General features: G+C 45.6%; 1 pseudogene; it reads left to right on the plus strand.

The window, feature by feature from the left end:
- Positions 1-2,298: 2,298 nt before the first annotated feature.
- Positions 2,299-10,271, plus strand: LOC121620083 (annotated as a pseudogene).
- Positions 10,272-13,660: the final 3,389 nt, after the last annotated feature.

The raw sequence follows: 13,660 nt of genomic DNA on the forward strand, positions 1-13,660 counted from the left end.
TGTCGCCCCTATCAGAAATTTAATACGGCCTTCCTCCATATTCCACAGGTCCCTCCAACTAAGTTTCCTCTTCTCAACACCTTCCCAATTCAACCATTGTCCCTGTTTGGCTTGACCAACTGCTTTTGCCCCTCTTAACAACTCCTCCTGCCTACGCACCTGTTCCACTACAAGCTTTCTTTTCTCCTTTAGACCTGCTTTATTCCACACTGGTTTGCCTGGGCCAAGCCCCAAGCCTCCCCGGCCAAATTGAACATTTCCTACTATTTCTGCATGCCTAAGAGCTGCCTCTGCCTCCTGCACTGCTGCCCTTGGGTTCCATTTCCTCCCCCCAGAAGGATTCGGAACCACATTGCTAACTAACATGTCCTTACTCCCAGATAATAAAAGTTCTGTCCTAACCTTAGTGCATTTAAACTCCTCTGTTAGACTGGATACTGGCAGCTGAAGCATTCCTTTCCCATACAAAGCTACATTGCTTAAGCACCTGGGAGCACCCAACCATTTTCTAATATAAGAGCTAACTAGCCTTTCCATTCTCTCTGCTACAGATAATGGGACTTCATATACTGACATTGGCCACATTAACCTAGGATACAAGCCAAACTGCAAGCACCACAACCTCAGTTTTCCTGGGAGCCCTGATTTATCTATTCTCTCCAGCCCTTCTGCAACATCCTTTCTAAATTGCACAACCTGTTCAACATCATTCAGGTCCACATTGTACCACCGTCCTAGACTCTTAACTGATTTCTCCCTAATTGTTGGGATTTCCTCACCATCTATAGCAAACTTTCTATCACTTACTTTCCCTCTGTATATTGAAATACTCCTTGACTTACTAGGCTTGATCTTCATACTAGCCCACTTGAGATTCTGATTGACTTTATCTAACAACCTCCTTGTACATGGCACTGTTGAAGTTAGCAGTGTCATATCATCCATATAAGCCCTAATTGGTGGAAGACGCATTCCATTCTGCCGTCTCTCCCCACCTACGACCCACTTGGAAGCCCTAATAATTAAAGCTAGCAGAAAGCTAGCGGGGACACTGTACATCCTGCCATAATACCAACCTCCAATCTTTGCCAGCCTGTTGTGAGCTCTGCGATACTTGCACACAGTCTGATGTCTTGGAAATATGCTTTCACCAAGTTAACAACTATCTCCGGCACTTTAAAGTAGTCAAAGGAACTCCAAATAAGGTTATGTGGCACTGACCCAAACGCATTAGCCAGATCTAAAAATACAACATTCAAGTCTCTTTTCTCCCTTTTAGCTGTCTGAATCTGATGCCAAATCATGCTAGTATGCTCTAAGCATCCCGCAAATCCTGGTATCCCTGCTTTTTGCACTGTCGTATCTATCATACCATTCCTTTCTAAGTATTTAGCCAGCCTCTGTGCTACGATACTAAAGAAAATCTTTCCCTCAACATTTAGGAGAGAAATCATCCGAAACTGGCTAAGGTCCGATGACTCCTTCTCCTTCGGGATGAAGACACCTCCTGCCCTGCGCCATGCTCTTGGAATACTTTGTTTCTCCCAAACTATTCTCAGGTATCTCCATAGTGTCCTTAAGATGCCAGGTGCACTCTTATAGACACGGTAGGGGACTCCATTAGGCCCTGGGGCCGAAGAAGCCTTTGCACGCCTAACCACCTCCACCACTTCTCTCCACCTAGGTGGGCTCACATCCATCTCCTGCTCCACTTCCCCTAATGGTGGCATGTCAGGTGGAAGACCTATGTTCCTATTCTCCTTTGAATCTGAATACGTCGACTTCAAATACTGTTCAATCTCTGATTTCGTTGCCTTAAGTTGCCCTCCTTTTTCTTGATTAAACAAGCCTTTCACAAAATTAAAGGGGTTCCTAAAAAATGCTGACCTTGCACGTTCCTTCTTCTTTCAAAATTAGGTGTTGGAGCTGTTCATTGTTTTTGTAATATTTAAAGATTAAACATCTATTATTTATTTTGTTGCTGTTTTGTTTGAAGAATATAGTTCAATTAGTTCGATTACAACATTAGTATCAGTATTTTAGTTAATTTGTGTACTTGTTAATGCTTTTGTTTTGAAGGTACTGGCCAGCTTGGGCAGGTCAGGTGAATTGACATATATGGGTGGGCAGGCAGAGAATCAGCAGGCGCCAGGAAGGGTGTATGGTTTTTTACCAGAGCAAGAGAGGCGGCAGACTGTATCGTTCTTTGTTTGCTTGCTGAACAGTAAAATAAGCCACACTAAATATGACGCTTGCCTGGAAAATCTAATGAGTCAAATAGGCCCAGACAAGGAGACAATGTCCGACATCAAATCAAAAGCCAAGAGTGATACTCTGTCCGTGCCGTCTGAAAAACGACGCGTGACGTTCACTATAAAAGGCTTGGCATTTTATATGAAAATGTGCCAAGAAAAGAGGACTTTCAAATGCAAACAAGCCAAGAGGTACATGCAACAATTGTATGCAAAAATTACTCTGTATTTTGACTTTACTGATGGTGTAAAAGGTTGGTTATCTGTTGCTGGTCACCCCTTTGTGCAATCAAATGACAGTGATATTGACCCTCCTGACAACCAAAGTATGTCTTCTAATGAGATTAATCCTGAGGACAATGCTTCAAATATTTCATGTCTCAAGGAAAATCATTCCTGATCACACTCTCAGTTATCCAGAGTATCTTCCACATCATCTGCAAGAATAAAAGTAGAGGCTGATTAAGCAGCACTCATGGAGTGCATGCCTGCATTGAAAAGGAAACATTAATTGGCAGTCAAATAGGAGACTACGAAAGGAAAAGGAACAGTGGCCTCTGGAAACTTCATGTGTTGGAAATCAATTCAAAGTGTGGTTCTAAAGGATTGGATGGAATGAACTCATATTTTGAAAGGAACAGTGCTCAAAGAACAAGCCGACTGAATCCTTATGCTGATCACTTTTCACCCAGAAAAGGATGATAAACATTATGTCTTGAGTGAGTCTCATCCTTGGGACGCAGGTTGTGACTGTCAGGCCTAAACACACAGCAGTAACACAAACTGACATCAGACCACTAATAAAGATATCCAAGCACAAAAGATGGAAGTAGTTCATAATACTCAACAAACAAGACATGAAGCCAATCTGAACCCAGCATGCAATGATATTACCAAGAACGATAGTGTGAACATCATGCAACAACAGAATGACATCACTGCATTGTTGGTTCAGCAGAATTTAGCCTCTGCCCACCAATGAGAAATATTCCTGTGTTTGATGGTGACCCCCTTCATTTTCAATCCTTTATTAGAGCCTTTGAAAATTGTGTTGAAGGAAAAACCAACAACTTGAGTGACTGCTTGCACTTCTTGGAGCAGTACACCAGGGGTCAGCCAAGAGAGCTTGTGACGAGTTGTCAGCATCTATCCTCTGTACAGGAATACCCAAAAGCTAAATCCCGTCTTGCTGAACATTTTAAAATAAGCACAAAATCGCATCTGCTTACATGGACAAAATTCTTTACTGGCCCACCATTAAAGCAGTGGATGTTGAGGCACTGCAACCATTTTTTCTGTTTCTTCGAGGTTGCTCCAACTTAAAACAGCAAATTGTAGACCTAGATGAGTTGGACATGCCATCCAACCTCAGAAACATTGTGATGAAATTTCCTTATAAGCTAAGGGAAAAATGAAGGAATGTTGCAGGTGATCTGCAGGATCAAAGGGGATGCAGAGCAGTGTTCACTGACCTTGTGACTTTTGTTGAGAAAAAAGTTATTTTGCCCCTGACCCACTTCTTGGTAGACTTGCAACCTACCAGCGATAGTAAACCCTTGAATGTTAGTTACCCAAAGCAAAGGAGAAAGGGAAGTCCTTCCGCCACCATTGTCATTGCGGTGAAAGAAGAAAATAAAATCCACATAGATAAAAAGATCAAGCCAACCACACAGTCACTCACTGGAAAAATTCTCACAATTTAAGTTGAGGATGCGACGGAACAAGATAAATTTCATAAAGGGAAATGGGATTTGTTTTGGTTGCCTAAAGGTTGGTCACGCAAGCAAAGACTGTAGTCGTTTGGATTGCAGTGTGTGTCATCAGAGACATCCGTCAGTCCTTCACATTGAGAAAGGGGATACAAGTACATCCTTCAAAGAAGCACAAGAATCTGTGAGCCCTCCACTGAATGTTTCACCTGGACAGTCTCAGGCATGCGGTCATATAGGGGCTGGTGATGAGGACAATGCTGTCTTCTCTATTGTTGCTGTTAAGGTTAAAAGCCAGTAATAAAATTGTGCAGACAAATGCATTCTTGGATCCTGGGAGCTCAGGTACATTTTGCACTGTCAATTTGACACAGAGACTGGGACTGAGAGGCAAACCAGCCAACATTGTATTAAGAGCAATGGGTCAAAAGAAGGTTGTGAGCACCACTGTACTGTACTGGTTTGGAAGTGTCTGGCATGGATATAAATGATTTCATTGAGTTGCCTCATGTTTTAACTCAAAGGACTATGCCAGTGTCAAGGTTGAACAACGTGGCAAGAGGATGTTGTGAAATGGTTGTACCTGAGGAACCTAAAGCTTCATGATGTGGATGCTGATGTTGATTTGTTCATTGGAATTGATGCACCAAAAGTTATGGAACCTTGGGAACTGATTAACAGTCAAGGTGAAGGACCATATGCAGTCTGAACAAGAGTTGGCTGTAATTGCTGGCAGCAATTAATGGACCACTATGTGGTGGAGACAGCAATAGAGTCAGGACTGGCTGCTCTGTTGTGATGACCAATCGTATTTCTGTGTAACATCTGGAAGAGATGCTCATCAAACAATATAATCATGATTTTAATGAAATGGGCATCACTGCATTGACTTACCTTTCAGAAAAGACCCTGTCTTACCAAGCAATTGCTGTGTTGCAGAACTCTTTTGGAAAAGATGAACATCTCAGTACTTACTTGTGAAGCAAGAAAGACAAAAATGTGCCAGGCCAAGAAGAAGCTTCTCACCAGGAGATATTGTCATGATTGCTAATGCTACAGCTCCAAGGAGATCCTGGATTATGGGTCAAGTTCTCAGCACCAAGCCTCCCTGCCTCTGGAAAAATTAATTTCATCAGAGAAGTTAGAAGAAATATGAAGGAGGCAGTTGTCATTTTTTAAAGAGAGTTGCTTTTTTTGCTTAGACATCTCAATTTCTCCATGCTTGTTATTCTCCAAGGTGGCTTCTTTATATCCAAGCTTCTTGACCTCTCCAAAACTGTCAAGATACTTCATGATATGGAGAGTCTGGATGCAGCACCACCCAGTCTGACCTACCCTCCATTTGTTCAAACTTTGTTAATTTAAACACAGCAACCCTGCGAACTTACATGCTGTCTGCAGCTCATATATGCGATCTGGCTGCCATATTAAAAATGTATGATTCTGTGTGGTCTTACTTCACTTCATTTTGTGTCACCTGCTCTGTAGCTGCCCTGCCTGTCAGTATTTCCATCATCCATTTATAGTTCACGGTTTTGAATGCCAAAAATGCAGCCATCCTCCATTATAGGACTTATTGCAAGTATTCAATTTCACCTGTGCTGTTTGTATCCATCTACCATCAGCCTGCTTGAAAACCCATTGTCTTCTGCTAAATGACCTAGAGGCAGAAACCACAGTCAACGACATATGTCTCCCTTTCACTCTCCCATTTTGAAGTCTCGAAATATGATCACTCACTTAAGGAATGGGTTCTTTAGTACATATACAGAATTAGTATTAGAAATGGTTCTTCTCACAGCTTTCTACGGTTTGGCCAGAAGTGGTGACTTCACTACACAAACAGAATCTTTTGATTCTTTGCTCCCTTTCCAACTCTCAAGACTATGGGCTGATGGTCGTCATCTGCCTATGAACGCTATATCTGGCCCAAAGTGCAAGACATCTTCAGTGTTCAGAAAGCTATGAGGGACCTGTGATTTGTGAAAGCCTGTGAAAATCTTTTCCAATGAAAGGTTAACCATGTGCACTCATTCAAGATATTGGAGGAGGAGCAGATGCTGGCGTCTGAATGTTTGCCGCTTCTCTGTCTCTAAACTAACGTTAAATGCGCTTTTATTAACATTTTTTTTCTAGTAATCTGAAACATATTGACCCAGTGGGCCTGGCCACAGACCTCCAGTGCATCACCTGCTCAGACTCTGACACTGTGGATGAGCTAGTGGAGCTTTACAACACTTTCCTGAGCAGTGTTCTTGACATTCATGCCCCAGTTAAGACACTTGAAGTCACATTTGAACGCTCTGCTCCCTGGTACACACAGGAACTATGGACAATTAAAACAGCTGGCCGTGCACTGGAAAGTCAACTCAGACGCACTGGGCTCACTGTTCACAAGCTGGCCTTCCGCGAACATCAAAAAGTCTACTGCCAGGCCCTGAAAGATGCTCGCTCGACATTTTATTCCAACCTCATCAACCGGAACACTGGCAACTCCAAGAAGCTCATCTCCACAATAAATCACCTTTTGAAGCCACAATCACCCTCACTGACTGAAGCTACAGTTGAGCTGTGCAACAGCTTCATTGACTTTTTTAGATCTAAAGTCAATAACATCCGCTCTCTGTTACCCAGCTCCTCGCCCCCCTCCAACTCTGCCTCCAACCTCCTGGTGGGGAGTCCGCTACCCCTTCCATACTTTTCCGAGGTTCAGCAGAGCCAAATTGAGAAAATCATCAGAGGAATGAAACTGACCACCTGCTGCTTAGACCCCTTCCCATCCACTCTGCTTAAGTCACACATCTCCATCATCATCACCCAGGCTGTTAACCTCTTACTTCAAACCGCTCATGTTCCATGTGCTCTCAAAGCTGCCGTCATCCGTCCCCTCCTGAAGAAACCCTCCCTGGACCCGGACAATCTTGCAAACTACAGGCCTATTTCAAACCTCCCCTTTCTATCCAAAGTACTTGAGAAAACAGTTGCCACACAGCTCCAGGACCATCTCACACATAACAACCTGTTTGAAAAATTCCAGTCAGGCTTTCGTTCAGCCCATAGCACAGAGACAGCTCTACTCAGGGTGACGAATGACCTTCTGATGGCCGCTGACTCAGGGTCACCATCACTCCTCATCCTTTTGGACCTGACAGCAGCTTTCGACACCGTTGACCACACCATCCTCCTCAAGCGCCTTCATAACATCGTCCAACTGACAGACCACGCACTGAAGTGGTTTAAGTCCTATCTAAAAGATAGGACGGAACATGTCTCGCTTGGAGGATGTGTGTCCAGGAAGCTCCGTGTCACCTGTGGCGTTCCCCAGGGGTCAGTCCTTGCCCCCATCCTATTCTCCATCTACATGCTTCCCCTCAGTCAAGTCATCAGCAAACACGGACTCTCCTTCCATTGCTATGCTGATGACACACAACTGTACATCAAAACCGCCCCTAACTCCTCCACAGCTCTATCATCCCTCACTTCCTGCCTTGAGGAAATCAGGCATGGATGAATAACAACTGTTTTCAGCTAAACAGCAATAAAATGGAAGCACTCCTCATTGGTACCCCACATCAGGTTCACTCCTCACCCATATCCCAACTTACCTTTGATGGACAGATCATTCCTCTCTCCTCCTCAGCAACAAACCTGGGAGTTCGGTTTGACCCCCATCTGACCTTTAACGACCACATAAAACATCTGTGCAAAACCTCATTCCACCATCTCCGCAATATTTAAAAACTCCGTCCCACTCTCTCCCTCCCAGCAGCAGAACAACTGGTCCATGCATTCATCTCCACAAGGCTGGACTACTGTAACGGGCTCTTCATCGGGATACCTGGCAAAACCATCCAGAAGCTGCAGTACATCCAAAACAGCGCTGCCAGGGTCCTGATGAGAGCCCGTAAATACGAGCACATCACCCCCATCCTTAAATCACTGCACTGGCTCCCTGTTTCATCCCGGATCAATTATAAAATCTTGCTACTCACCTATAAATGCATCCATGGACTTGCATCCACATACCTCCAAGAACTCCTGACCCTACAGCCCACCACCCGCACTCTCAGATCCACTAACACAATGCTCCTCCAAGTCCCCAGCACCAGGCTCTCCACCATGGGAGACCGAGCCTTTTGCTCGGCCGCACCACGCCTCTGGAACAGCCTCCCAACCCGGCTGAGGGCTATTCAGAGCCTAGACTCTTTTAAATCAGGCCTGAAAACTTTTTTATTCAGAAAGGCCTATGAATGTTGATTATGAACTGATTTTAACCGGTTTATTGTTTTTATTGAGCATTGCTTTAACTTTTTCTTTTTCTTTTTTTTGTCTAACTTTTTGACTTTGTAGCACTTTGAGATCCTGCCGATGAAAAGTGCACTAGAAATTAAATGTATTACTATTATTATTATTATTATAACATTCAAACCAGGTTCAGTGTTGTTTCAATTGGTCTATCTGAAGGTCAATCATCATTAGCACAGGGAAGGCCAGAATGGTTGCTTTGTCGGTCTTGCTGCTGCTCTACCTGCTATAGCCATTCCATGTAGGCACATGGAAGAGCAGAGAGGTGCTCTCTTTGCTTCAGGCTTTTCACATAAGCGTGTGAAAGGGCAGGGAGGTTTGCAAGTATGGATGTTCTAGGGGTCTTTGCTGCTGCTCTCCCTGCTATAGCCGTTCCATGTGAAAGGGCAGTGAGGACCCAGAACAGAGCTATACTACCAAATTTAATTCAATTCAATTCAATTTATTTCAATTCAATTCAACAGTATTTATATAGCGCCAAATCACAACTAAAGTTGTCTCAGGACACTTTACATATAGAGCAGGTACACACCAAACTCTTTATCTACAGAAACCCAACAATGCCCTCATGAGCAAGCACTTGGTGACAGTGGCGAGGAAAAACGTCCTTTTAGGAGGCAGAAACCTCGAGCAGAACCAGGATCAGGGTGGTTTGACCGGTTGGGTGGGGGAGAGAGAGAGAGAGATAGAGAGATAGAGAGATGGAGATAGAGAGAGAGAGACAGAGACAGAGAGAGGTTCGGGGTTTGACAGAAATCACAGCTTTGACAGCTGTAATAGATTTATAGGTATACAAAGTACATATGGCATGATATATTTATGTATGTGATGTATTAACATATCAATAGCAGATAGTATATGAACATAGTACGGCACTAATGATCTAATAAGCGGCAAAGTAGCATAGCTAATAACAATTAAAGCTGCAGTGGATGTACAGCAGGTGAACTCAGTAGTCCAGACCCAGACGCTCTCCCTTCGGACCTGCGAGACGAGAAAGCGCAAAGACTCCAGGGAAGAAGCCTAGTTAGTAACATGCCTCGATAGGACAGGAACGTATACAGATGGAGAGGAAGAGAAGAACAGAGTTTTGGGTGTCATTGGAAGTCCCTCAGCAGCCTAATCCTATGGCAGCATAGCTAGGGGCTGGTCCAAGGCAAGCCTGAGCCAGCCCTAAGTGTAGGCTTTATAAAAGAGGAAAGTTTTAAGCCTGCTCTTAAATGTAGAGAGGGTGTCTGCCTCCCGCAAAATGGCTCCACAGGAGAGGAGCAATAGAAATATGGTCTCCTTTCCTGTTTTTTGTCAGAACACTTGCCGCAGCATTCTGGATTAGTTGGAGCTGTGTACAGGACACATCAGTAAGGATTGCCGTAAAAGGATTTCCTGTTCAAGATGTAGCCTTAAACATCCCACTGTACTTCACAAGGAACCTGTTAAAGATTCTGAGCAGATGGAGGAGAGGAGCCCAGAGCTGCGTGTTGATAACAGACTGATGTCAAGTGGTTTCACAGGGGCTGGAGACCAGGACTGCAAACTGCCTATTGTGCCGGTACAGGTTAAATCTAATAAAGGAACCAAAATTGTCGTCACTTACGCTTTCTCGTACCAGGGGAGCACTGCAGTGTTTTGCACTGAGAGCTTAATGCAAAAGCTCCACGTCACAGTGAGGAAGGGCAACAACATTGTGTCAGGACTGCAGGTTGCTGCACTGGAGGGGGACAATTTTCTCGAGCTGCCAAGAGCTTACACGCAAGAGTCCATGCCTGTGAACAGAGGAAATATTCCGACTGAAAGGGATATTAAACAATGGTCATATCTGAAAGACATTCACTTACCTCAGATTGATGCAGGAATAGAGCTTCTTATAGGAACCAATGTTCCTAAACCACTGGAACCGCTGGAAGTGGTGTGTAGCGTGAATGTTGGACCATTTGCTATCCGTACCATGCTGGGCTGGACTGTCAATGGTCCCCTGAATGGAAACAGTGGAGATGCTGTAAGCTAGGAGCATCCACAAGTATCTGTCAACAGAGTTTCAGTCATGAACCTGGAGGACCTCTGGCAGCAACAGTTTAAGATTGACTTCCCTGAAAGTAGCATTGAAGAACAACCTGCAATGTCAAGAGAGGATCAGAGATTCTTGACGTTTGTCACCAATTCAGCAAGACAGGTGGAGGGGCATTACCAGATTTCATTACCTTTCAGGAACATTGATGTCAGTATGCCAAATAACAAGAGAATTGTTGAGCAGCATTTGTGCTATTTGAAAAGAAGGTTTCAGAAGGACTCAACGTTTCACACTGAGTATAACACCTTTATAAATGACCTGTTGACTAAAGGCTATGCTAAAAAGGTGCCCATAGAGGAGCTGGACCGTGGTGATGGGAAAGTATGGTACATACCACACCATGGCGTTTACCATCCCACCAAAGGAAAGGTCAGAGTTGTATTTGACTGTGGAGCAAGTTACCAAGGTACATTATTGAATGCTCAACTTCTACAGGGCCCTGATCTAACCTGCTCTCTGATTGGAGTGGTGACCCGATTTAGGAGAGAACCAGTTGTGATCATGGCCGACATTGAATCCATGTTCCATCAGGTACAGGTGCCTCCTGATGACAGAGATCTCCTCAGGTTCCTCTGGTGGCCAAATGGGAATATGGAGCAACTACCTGCTGAGCATAGGATGAAGGTACATTTGTTTGGAGCAACATCATCCCCCAGCTGTGCCAACTTTGCTCTCAGAAAGTGTGCAGAGGACTATGGACATCACTACAGTGAGGAAACGGTGGATAAAATATTGCACTGCTTTTATGTTGATAATTGCCTCGTGTCAGTGAAGGAGGCAGTGTTGCTTTACAGGAATTTGGTCTCTTTGTGTTCAAAGGGTGGATTTACTCTCACAAAGTGGTTGAGTAACAGGTCTGGAGTGCTGGAAGCCATCCCAGAGAATCACAGAGCAAAAGGCGTTGAAGGGTTGGACATGGAGCTGGACTCATTACCTGTGGAGCGAGTGCTGGGTGTGGAATGGAGTATTAAATCAGACTCCTTTAAGTTCAAGATAGTACTTAAGGATAGACCACTTACCAGAAGAGGAATCCTCTCAACCGTCAGTTCCATTTACAACCCGCTTGGAATGCTGAGTCCTGTGGTTTTAATAGTAAAAAAGATCCTGAGAGACCTTAGCAGGAGAGGGATAGGCTGGGAAGATACTGTGCCTGAGTCTGTCTCAAAGGAGTGGCTGGAGTGGCTGCAGCAGCTGCATCTGTTGGACAGATTTGAGGTCAGTAGATGCATGAAGCCACCAGGCTTTGGAGAAGTGGCTTCAGCACGATTACATCATTTCTGTGATGCCAGCGAACACGGATGGAACAGTCACTTACCTGCTGTTGGAAACAAAGAACTTGGAAATACACAGTGCTTTTGTGATGGGAAAGGCTCGAGTAGCACCTTTAAAATGTGTCACAATCCCCAGGATGGAGCTGGTCGCTGCAACATTGATACACTCTGGAGGAAAGAGTTACAGATGGATCTGCTGGACTCGGACAGTACATCTGTTCTGAAATACATCAGGAATGAGACTTCTCGGTTCAAAGTTTTTGTTGCAAACCGGGTCTCACAAATCCTCAAGGTTTCCTGTCCGGCCCAATGGAGGTATGTGGACACCAGCAGCAATCCAGCGGATATCTGTAGTTCCAAGATGGCGGCGCGTGCAGACGCAGCGGCTCGTAGCTCCCGTGTTTACGTTTTTGTTTGTTTGTTTTTACTCGTTTCCACTTTTACTTCTCTTCTGGAAGCTCTGACACAGTCCAGCAGGTCTGAACTGTGGAACTTTGGAGTACAGTTCGGACTTCACACACGCCCTAAACTGGACTTTATTCCACCGGAGCTGCTACGGACCCCAGAGCCCACCACCATCCCCCCACTGCTGCCAAGGAGACGGAGGAGGCACCGTAAACAAAAGCGGGGCAAGAGAGCCGGCGTGCGTGCTAGGCTACAAGCTAACCCTCACAGACCGGCTCTCCCCAGTCTCTTCCTCACCAACGCCAGGTCTCTCACCAACAAAATCGACGAGGTCCGTCTAAGGATAGTCTCTCGCCGGATGGACAGCTGTGTTACCGTTGTCACAGAGACCTGGCTGGATGACAACATCCCGGACGCAGCGGTGGAGATAGCGGGGCGCTCTCTGTTCCGGGCGGACAGGACTGCAGCTTCAGGTAAGAGCAGAGGCGGAGGCTTGGCGCTGTATGTACACAATGCCTGGTGTACAGCCACACGCACCGTCAGCACGTTCTGCTCTCCTGATTTGGAATACCTGGTGGTGAAATGCCGACCGTTCAAGCTGGTTAGAGAACTCTCGTCTATTGTTATTGTGGCCGCTTACATCCCACCGCGGGCTAATGCTAAGTTAGCATTAGAGGAGCTGTACTGCCTGATCAGCGGGCAGATGAACGACAACCCGGAGGCGGCCGTGATAGTGGCGGGGGACTTTAATCACGTTGAACTGAAGGCGGTGTTTCCCAAATTTCATAAGTACATAAAGTTTCCTACCAGAGACAGTAACATTTTGGATCAAGTTTACTGCAACATCCCTGCTGCTTACAAGGCTGTAGCAGCTCCACACCTGGGCATGTCAGACCACATCTCCGTGAAACTCATTCCTGCCTACAAGCCTCTGGCCTGCAGAACAAAGCCGACCACCAGGACAGTACAGATATGGACTGAGAAGGCCTCCTCTGCACTTCAGGACTGCTTCGAACTGACAGACTGGACTGTGTTCAGAGAAGAGGCAGACCTAGAGGAGTACACATCATCTGTATTGTCTTATGTTCAGTTCTGCACTGATGCTGTCCTCCCTGTTAAGACCATCACAGTGTTTCCCAACCAGAAACCATGGCTGGACAGCACAGTGCGGTCCCTGCTGAAAGCCCGGGATATTGCCTACAGATCTGGAGACAGGCTGGCTTATAGCAGGGCTCGAGCAGAGCTGAAGAAAGGAATCAAGCAGGCCAAGCTCCAGTACAAAAACAAAATTGAAGATCACTTCAAGAACAACAACCCACAGAGCATGTGGAGAGGCATCAGAACCATAACGGACTACAAGCCGAACACTCAGCTCACCAGCCACGACCCCGCCCTGCCTGACACCTTGAACAGCTTCTTTGCCCGCTTCGACACATCAGGCAGCAGAGAAGTCACACACCTACCCCGGCTGGAGGAGCAGCACCAGCCCCTCGTCCTGCAGCAGCACCAGGTGTCATCCACCCTGAGGAGGATCAACACCCGCAGAGCTGCAGGACCGGATAAGGTGTCAGGCAAGACTTTGAGGACATGCGCTGACCAGCTAGCAGGAGTGTTCCTGGACATTTTCAACCTGTCCCTGCAGCTGTCCAC

The sequence above is a fragment of the Chelmon rostratus genome, chromosome 16 (genome assembly GCF_017976325.1).
Source record: "Chelmon rostratus isolate fCheRos1 chromosome 16, fCheRos1.pri, whole genome shotgun sequence".
Lineage (NCBI taxonomy): Eukaryota > Metazoa > Chordata > Actinopteri > Chaetodontiformes > Chaetodontidae > Chelmon > Chelmon rostratus.